Source organism: Aegilops tauschii, chromosome 6 (genome assembly GCF_002575655.3).
Source record: "Aegilops tauschii subsp. strangulata cultivar AL8/78 chromosome 6, Aet v6.0, whole genome shotgun sequence".
NCBI classification, from domain to species: Eukaryota; Viridiplantae; Streptophyta; class Magnoliopsida; order Poales; family Poaceae; genus Aegilops; species Aegilops tauschii.
The window spans coordinates 260,758,165-260,765,781 of NC_053040.3; the positions used below are offsets into that span (position 1 = coordinate 260,758,165).

The 7,617-nt window shown below is 48.2% G+C and overlaps 1 long non-coding RNA gene across 2 annotated transcripts; it reads left to right on the forward strand.

Moving 5' to 3' along the window:
* Positions 1-3,699: 3,699 nt before the first annotated feature.
* LOC109756793 (uncharacterized) lies at positions 3,700-7,195 on the forward strand. Of its 2 annotated transcripts, XR_002231352.4 has the most exons (4): positions 3,700-4,071; positions 4,939-6,486; positions 6,615-6,905; positions 6,985-7,195. It is a non-coding gene; the product is annotated as an uncharacterized lncRNA (long non-coding RNA). The 2 variants fall into 2 exon arrangements; XR_002231351.4 differs by having other exon boundaries at positions 3,705-6,486.
* The last annotated feature ends 422 nt before the right edge of the window (positions 7,196-7,617 follow it).

A 7,617-nucleotide genomic window follows, 5' to 3' on the forward strand; every position in this document is an offset into this window, starting at 1 on the left:
CACGCGATTGCCTACATCCTCGGCGGTGCCCAGGCACCCGCCTCGAATTGCATCTTCAAGCAGTTCTCTCATGAGGTGAATGCGGCCCTCCCGATGCTTGAGGCCGTGCGCCCCGTCAGGTGGTCGTAGTATGCCATCACCTTCGACTCCAAGGATCACCTCAGGTGCGCGGCCACTGCTGGCGCGCTCCCCATGCTGTGCATGGCCACCATCAGCAATGTCTCCATCACCAAGACTCTCATCGATGGCAGCGCGGGCCTCAATGTGCTCTCTGTTGAGTCCTTCGAGATGCTTTAGGTGCCCTATGACCAGCTCATGCCCACCAGGCCATTCTCTGGGTTAACGGACGGCTCTATCGTCCCTCCTGGGCAGCTGCGCTTCCCTGTCACCTTAGGCAAGCGCGACAACTACCACACTGAGCTCATCGACTTTGACGTGGCCCACATCGACATCCCGTACAACGCCATCCTTGGGCATCCTTCCCTCGCCAAGTTCATGGCGGCGACTCGCCATGGCCACAACGTCCTCAAGATGCCAGGATGCAGCGGCATCATTACGGTCGCCTACGATGAGAAGGACGTGGCTGCTCTCTCGAGCATGCCTACCATGCCGCGGCGGCCGATAACGCTGATGACGAAGGTGGCGTTCTGCCTCTCGAGGCCACCCCCACGAAGAAGAAGCAGCTCCTCCCAAAGCGCCATCCGGAGGCCAAGAGACCAGTTAGCCACACCTCAGTCTTTGCGCCCGCAGCCGAGGCGCCTCTCCCTCCCGCATAAGAAGGCGCGCCTGGTGCCTCCCTTAGGACGGGCTCGAGGGCTTCCATCTGGAGAGCCTATGACCTGACCAGTGTGACATGGGAGGTGCTCGGGCACCACTTCGATGTGTGCCTTGATGCGCGCCCCCACAACCAAGGTGCACGGCATGAGGCGCCAGGAGCATGAGAATTCATCACCAAGGCGATCGAGGAGCTTCAGGAGGTGCTAGCCATGCGAGGTGAGCGTCTCCCCGCATGATCCACCAGTGTAGCTGCCGCCCCGACGCGGGTGGCGATCTGCGCGTCTATGTCAACATCCCAGGCCTCAACAAGGCCGCATCATAGGACCTCTTTTGGCCATCACATGTTGGACGGAGTGGGGGCTACCCCTGTAACTACATCTGCATGTTGTTCAGCCTGCTGAAACATTGGCGCCTCGTACCAGTGCCTGGTGCAGCACGCTATGGTGTCTCACGAGGCTCAGCGCTCGGCGGTCGCATCTAAGGGGGCCCCAGACCCTCGCGAGCCACTTAGGCCTCTGGAGCCATGAGGCTCGTGAGGAGCAACCTCCATGGCACGCTTCCTCAGCTACCTCGACGCTTCTACAACACCGGTGCCAGGTGACCTTTTGGTTTGTTCAATTGAGGGCGCCCCTCGGGCTGCATTATCCTCAACCTGCAAGGGTCTGCCCCTACAGTTGCATCTTCCCACAACTGCTGGAACCGACGCGGACCCCCAGGGGAGTGGGTCCGCGCCCCTGGGGAGCCGCCACGGGTGTCGTGATGGACTTGCGAGGGCGGCTGCGCCCCTTCTTGGGTGGCGGTAGCTCTGGCTCGTCCCGTGGCTCCTTGCCCATCTCGGCAATAGATAACCTCCTCACCGGTGCCATGGCTACTACTGCAGAGGTTGGGAGTGGGGAAGAAAGAAGACGAAGATGGGTTGGGGGCTCCGGTCCCTTCGCCCTCTTATAGGCGATCGGAGAAGGCCAATCAGCATCCCTTTGCATTAGAAGCAATGATGGCCTCGCAGCATGTGTGCCAGGCTTTTTGTCAGCCTGGGCAGTTGACGAGGCGACATGGGGAAGTGGGGCCGTTCGTGTCCCGTCGTGCGCCACGCGTTAAGCCTGGCCCGTAGGCGATTGGGGCCCACATCACTTCGCCCTCTTTGTTTCCTTCGCCTCGAAGCCAGGCCGACCGCGTCGTGGGCCCGGGGGCTACTGTCCGCATTCTAGGATCGGGGTTACCCAGACCTGCCTGCCCGTGGCCTAGCACATGGCTCCATCAATGGCCCGGTACGGCCCAGTTCCAAGGACTCGCCAGCAAGACCCTCGCGAGGCCCCCCCGCCTCGCAAGGCGAATGGCACCAAGGCCTCCCGAGGAGCGGCTTCTGATGCTGCCTCCCGAGGAGCGGAGATTTCTATGCAAGCACCTCACCTCACGAGGCGCGCGATGACGTGATCCATTACAAACAAGGCCAAGCGGGCGCCAGCAGTCGCAGAGGTAGACAGTTTCCTCTTTGGTGCTAAGGAGGCAAGGACGTACGCGGGTTCCCGAGGAATCCCCCAAAGGTTTCCATTCCAGTTCAACAAGACCAAGACCATGAGTTCGGCAGGATGGATGTCATCGCCGAGCCCACCACAGCGTCACGACGAGAAGGTTTGCAGGCGAAGACCACCTTTCGTCAAGATAAGATGTACTCTTGTCCGCTTTCAAATTGGACATTGTGGAATCCCGCCTAAGCTACGAGGGAAGAGGGCCAATGCCACTATAAATATAGGTTTGTCTCCACCATAGAGAGGGGATCGATCCAACCCCTTCGGCCATTGAGCTCTCCCGAGGTAGCTCTCACTTGTACTAGTTCATACGCATCCTCCACACGAGGCAATCCACCCCAAAGTAGGAGTAGGGTTTTACACCGCAAGGTGGCCCAAACCTGGGTAAACCACCGTGTCCAATTCTTGTCCCCGCTCGCTCAAACCCGACGAGGCCAAGCCATGGGGCAGTGAGCAGAGAGCTGCAGTTAGGATAGATCCTTCGTACACGCCCCAGAGTTCAAACCTTGTTTGGGTCCGCGGAGCCTCGATTTCGACAGAATAAAGCAAAGCTTATTCTATTTTTTTAGGTTTTTTGTTTTTGAAAACTAACTTGCAAACAAAAAATCACAATAGTAAAATGGAAAATGAAAAAGCAAGTAAAAAGCAAAGTGTTGGAACAGACCAACACGTGTATTTTGATGCTCAATGATCTGAAGTACAACCTCATTACAATTTATTCAAATAATATCGCCACATCTTGATGTAGACGAGGTAGTGACCTCCCCCAAGCTTAAGCTTTTGCAAGCCCAAACCGGCAAGATCATTGTGACGGCTAGTTAGGATCCCATCCTTGGCTCTAGTAGGAGAAGCTTGAACTCATGCAGGCGGACGTGTCTTGAAGGGGCGTGGAGGGGCTACTCATATCATTAATGGAGTCCTAGAGACTGTAGAGGTCAGTGTAGGTGGTGCAGGCTTCTTGTTGTGACTGCTCCTCCTTCTCTTTGGTGGCGAGTTCTTCTTCATCTACTTGTTCAGGTTTGGGGCCTTCTTGGTGAAAAGTTGCATCTCCTTCCTGAGGCGCATAATGAAATTGTCCATTTTCTAGAGAGAAACGGTTATTGAAAGTGCAACTAATCCCCGGATGGTTTGGTAATTCATAAAAACATATAGCTCATTGAACTAATATCCATCTTTCCCTAATAATAAAGCAGCCATCGCTTCTGCCCGCACGCTCACCGTCGTAATACGCTTCCCGTACCTAAATATTGTTCGTAATACGTTTTCGTACCTAAAAATCGCTTCGTTCAGTGTTTCTGCCGATACTAAAAAAAGACTCGCTTGGTTGGTTTTACGTTACTAGGCCAGGACTCTTATGGGCCGAACAGCCCAACCGCAGCTAAGGGAAAAAGTTTGAGCTAGGACTCTTCTCCACCTTCCTTCAAAAAAGGACTCTTCTTCAACCCGTCCTCCGGACTCGAGGAATCCTCCTCCATGATGGCAACTCCTCCGCCTTCCTTCCTATAAGAACCTCCTCCTCGCGCGAGCCACCTGATTTGCTGAGATCGTGGTAACACGCAAGTGCGGCGCGGAGCTCGCTCAAGGTCGATGCGCCCCGTGGTGGTGGCGTTCGAGGCGGGTCGGCCAGAGGTTCAACAATTTCTCGATCTCCGGGGTTCAACAATTTCTCGCCGGATCCGCTCGTCGGCATCCGTGGACTGCATGAGCCGGATGTCTCCTGTGCCCTAGCAGTGGTCAATCGATCTCCCTCTCCCGAACGACCCCGGTACCCTCCCTATCTGCTCTGTTATTCTCAGACCTCGGCTGCGGCGTGGCTGCTATCAGAACTTCTTCCTCATATCACGATTTCATGCACTACGCATCCTGCTTGCCCATAGCAACAGTAACACCATCACCTTTGATTGGAATTACCTTATTAGTGAATTTGGTTTGATTGGAATTACCTTGTTTGTGCAATTTGGTCAAGCGTGTTCACATATGATGCCACTGAGCCTGGGAATGAGGTGGATTGAGCCTGCCTAGGCACCAGCTCCTGTGATTAGATGGAAATCAGAGTGTATGATTTATTCTTACAGAAAACTTTTCATGCAAACTGGATGTCCTCATGTGTCCTTTCAGTACCATGATTGCAATTCATTTCAGCAAACTATGTAAGGGCCAAAAACAGACATGCTGCTGCAGATGTACTACTTCTTCCGTTACATGAATAGATAGAGCTAAAAATAGATTATATAACTGATTTTGGAGTGTGGCACTGTCAATTTCAATAAATCTGCACTACAAGCTAAAGGTGTGCTATCTAATACAGATCAATGAACAGATCTTGCTTGTGTTGTGATGAACAGATCCTTCAAAGTACCAGTTGTAATGCAGCAGCAGGCCATATATTGGTACAAAGAAACCATATAAACTGGATTCAGTCACAAAAAAGATCATGTCTATATAAGTTCTCTTATCTCTTGGTGTGGATTTTCTTTAGGAACTTACTTGGTGTGAAATTATGTTCCTGCTTTAATAGCCAAATCAATATCAACAACTATATATTCCAGTATTTACTCCTTTCCACTTCTGTTCTACTAATGTGTGCCTACTTTTGTACAATGCTTTTAACTGAAATTGGTTGGTCATGCAGACAGTAGGTGCATGAGCCCATGGCCGGTTGCGTCGGCGATGGGGTTGGAGCGCATAATAGTGACATCAACCTGACTGCTGGCTGTTAAGCATCTTCTTTGACGTCCATACTACCACATATCTTATTTAGTTTGACCTTCTGTGAGGATGAGGGCTTCGTGTCTCACATGATAGTGTTCTCTCCCAATCTTACGAGGCTACCACAATCATAAGCCATCATGTTCATTAGGGAAATAATGGTTCAAGAAAAGAAGATGGTTTGGGGAAACACAAATATGCTGGGGGCATAGTAAAGCTGCAGATCTAAATGCATGGACAATATCTCCTGCAGTTTTGATTCATTTTTATTCAGGTAACTGCTCCAGGTGAGAATGATATGCTGCTGGTCATGCCAAAGGTTGTGATACATTCTTTTATGATAGTATGAATTGATTGATGATGCATCACAAGAAGCACAAGTTCTGCAGTATCCATTTCAGCAAGAAGTTTGCATTGAGTAATTCTTTTCAAGAAGAAGCTTACCATGCACAACTAGCTAGCGAATACTTCATTCTTCGGTGGAAGACATAGCATATAATTACCTTGAGCACATCAATACAAGATTTTCTAGCATCAAGTATTGTTCATGGTTCACTCATAATGTGTGTTCTGTCCACTTTTCAACTTAATTTTATTAAGATTTCTGGTTATCACTGCAGGAGTTGCACCAGAGTCAATGAGGGTAGTCTGCATTGCAGACTGTGTTAACTATTCCAGATTTTATCAACATTAAATTGTGCATTGCCATTGCCATTTCCATTTCTTGCATCACCTACCTTGAAGTTGAGAGGATTGATTTTTTCTGTAATTGTTCAACTGGAAGTAAAAAATCAACTCTGCATGCTTACATGAAGCTAGATTCCTGAAAAATAGTTGTTTTCACAGTATATCAGTATTTTGTTTCCCGATCTAAAAAAGATGTGTCTGAGCCTGACACAAGAGTTTGGCTAATCTGCAGTATGACTCATTAGTAGTATTTTCTTAGACATGTTGAATCATTCCTCTATCCCAGTATTCAAAATTTTCATATTGTGATATTGTCACAACTGTCAAGTGTAGGTTCCACAACCAAGCAGAAGTTGTCACCAAAGGTCAAGATGGAAATAGGTAAAACCGGTATTTACATGTTACACATCCGCAGCTGTAGGATGAACTGCCATGGACTCCTGACCAACTATCCCACACATACGACTCTTTAAAAGGATGTTCTTCCTCTATCTCTCCATGTCGTGTTTTATTCCATCCCATACTTCATGGTTCCATCAGTACTGGATTCCCAACAAGGAGAACGTGATTCGGTCCATCTATGCCTTCCCCTTATCATATTCAAGGTTTTGCATTACAGGATGATTGATGCGTCCGATGAGCATCCACAATAATGTGAAGTAAGGAGGCGACATCGGTAGTTGAGGCTATCAAGTGGAGGAATATGTTGGATTGGTGGTGGCACGCAAATCACACTCTAAATCCAATTGGAGTTCATCTATTCTACCATCGCCCCACGCTGTCGGTAAATAATCCCCCATCCTAAATCCCTCGATTATCAGGTTGTTGGATTTATAACAGAATCCCCAATAAACAGGCTTGATCCATAATATCTTATCAAGAAAAATTGGCCTTTTCTGCCGTATCTTGCAGCACTTCTCCTTACCAGATTACACGTTGGAGGGAGGGGGGAACCAGCTGGGGCGGTCTGCAATCTGCAAAGTCTAAAGTTGAACCCTGCACGTACATCTCGCCGATGCCGACAATATTTGGTTTGGTTTCAGTGAGCACGTGCTTGAACGCCTCAAATTTTCTTGATATGTCCCTACTGTTAAGGCTGGCGCCTTGATGCTCCTGCAGGCTACCAGGAAGGACCTATTCAATTGTGTTGGTTGTTGTGTTCGTTCTAATGGGATACAAGTCACATGGCGTGATGGACATCAGGTGTGCAGAAATATGTTTGTGCTTTGATAGTTTCCTGATATGCGCACATGTGTTTTTAATACTTCCCCTTGGATTATAGGAATCAGACTTGTGATGGAGATCAGACAGGCAGAAATATGTTTGCAGTAAATAGAGTATAAGAGCTCCTATGAATTAATATGTTTAGAAGTTCAATGATCGATCTCGTCTTATTAGTAACTGAGTTAAGCAACAGGCATATGTACTATCAGTTTTTATGTCTGACGCTCTTGCCTTCCATACGTACTGAATTAACAAAATTCCTATGTTCAGGAGGCGATGCAGCGCTGGAAAAAACTCATCGTAGTAATTAGCTAATTACTGTATATTGTCAGTTATACTTCTCTTCATATATACTACGACATCATATTTCCCTCTCTATCTGCTAACATGAAATTTGTATACAGATAGAGAAGACAAACAGAGCTATCACTATAGACGCATAACGAACTTCTCATATTTACATGGTTGAGTATAAATGTATGTCCAAGTATTTTTATAGTTCAATGTTACGTGAGTAAATATACATCTTACACCAAAATATTCAGAAATCCTCAGTTCAATATACTATGTTCATAAATAAATAGATGATTAACTCGACGCATGCATAATAAATTCAAGGTATCTAACCACAGTTTTTGTAAGTAAAAGGCAGTATAACAAAGAGTAGAATCTAACACTTATTTTCGTGTCA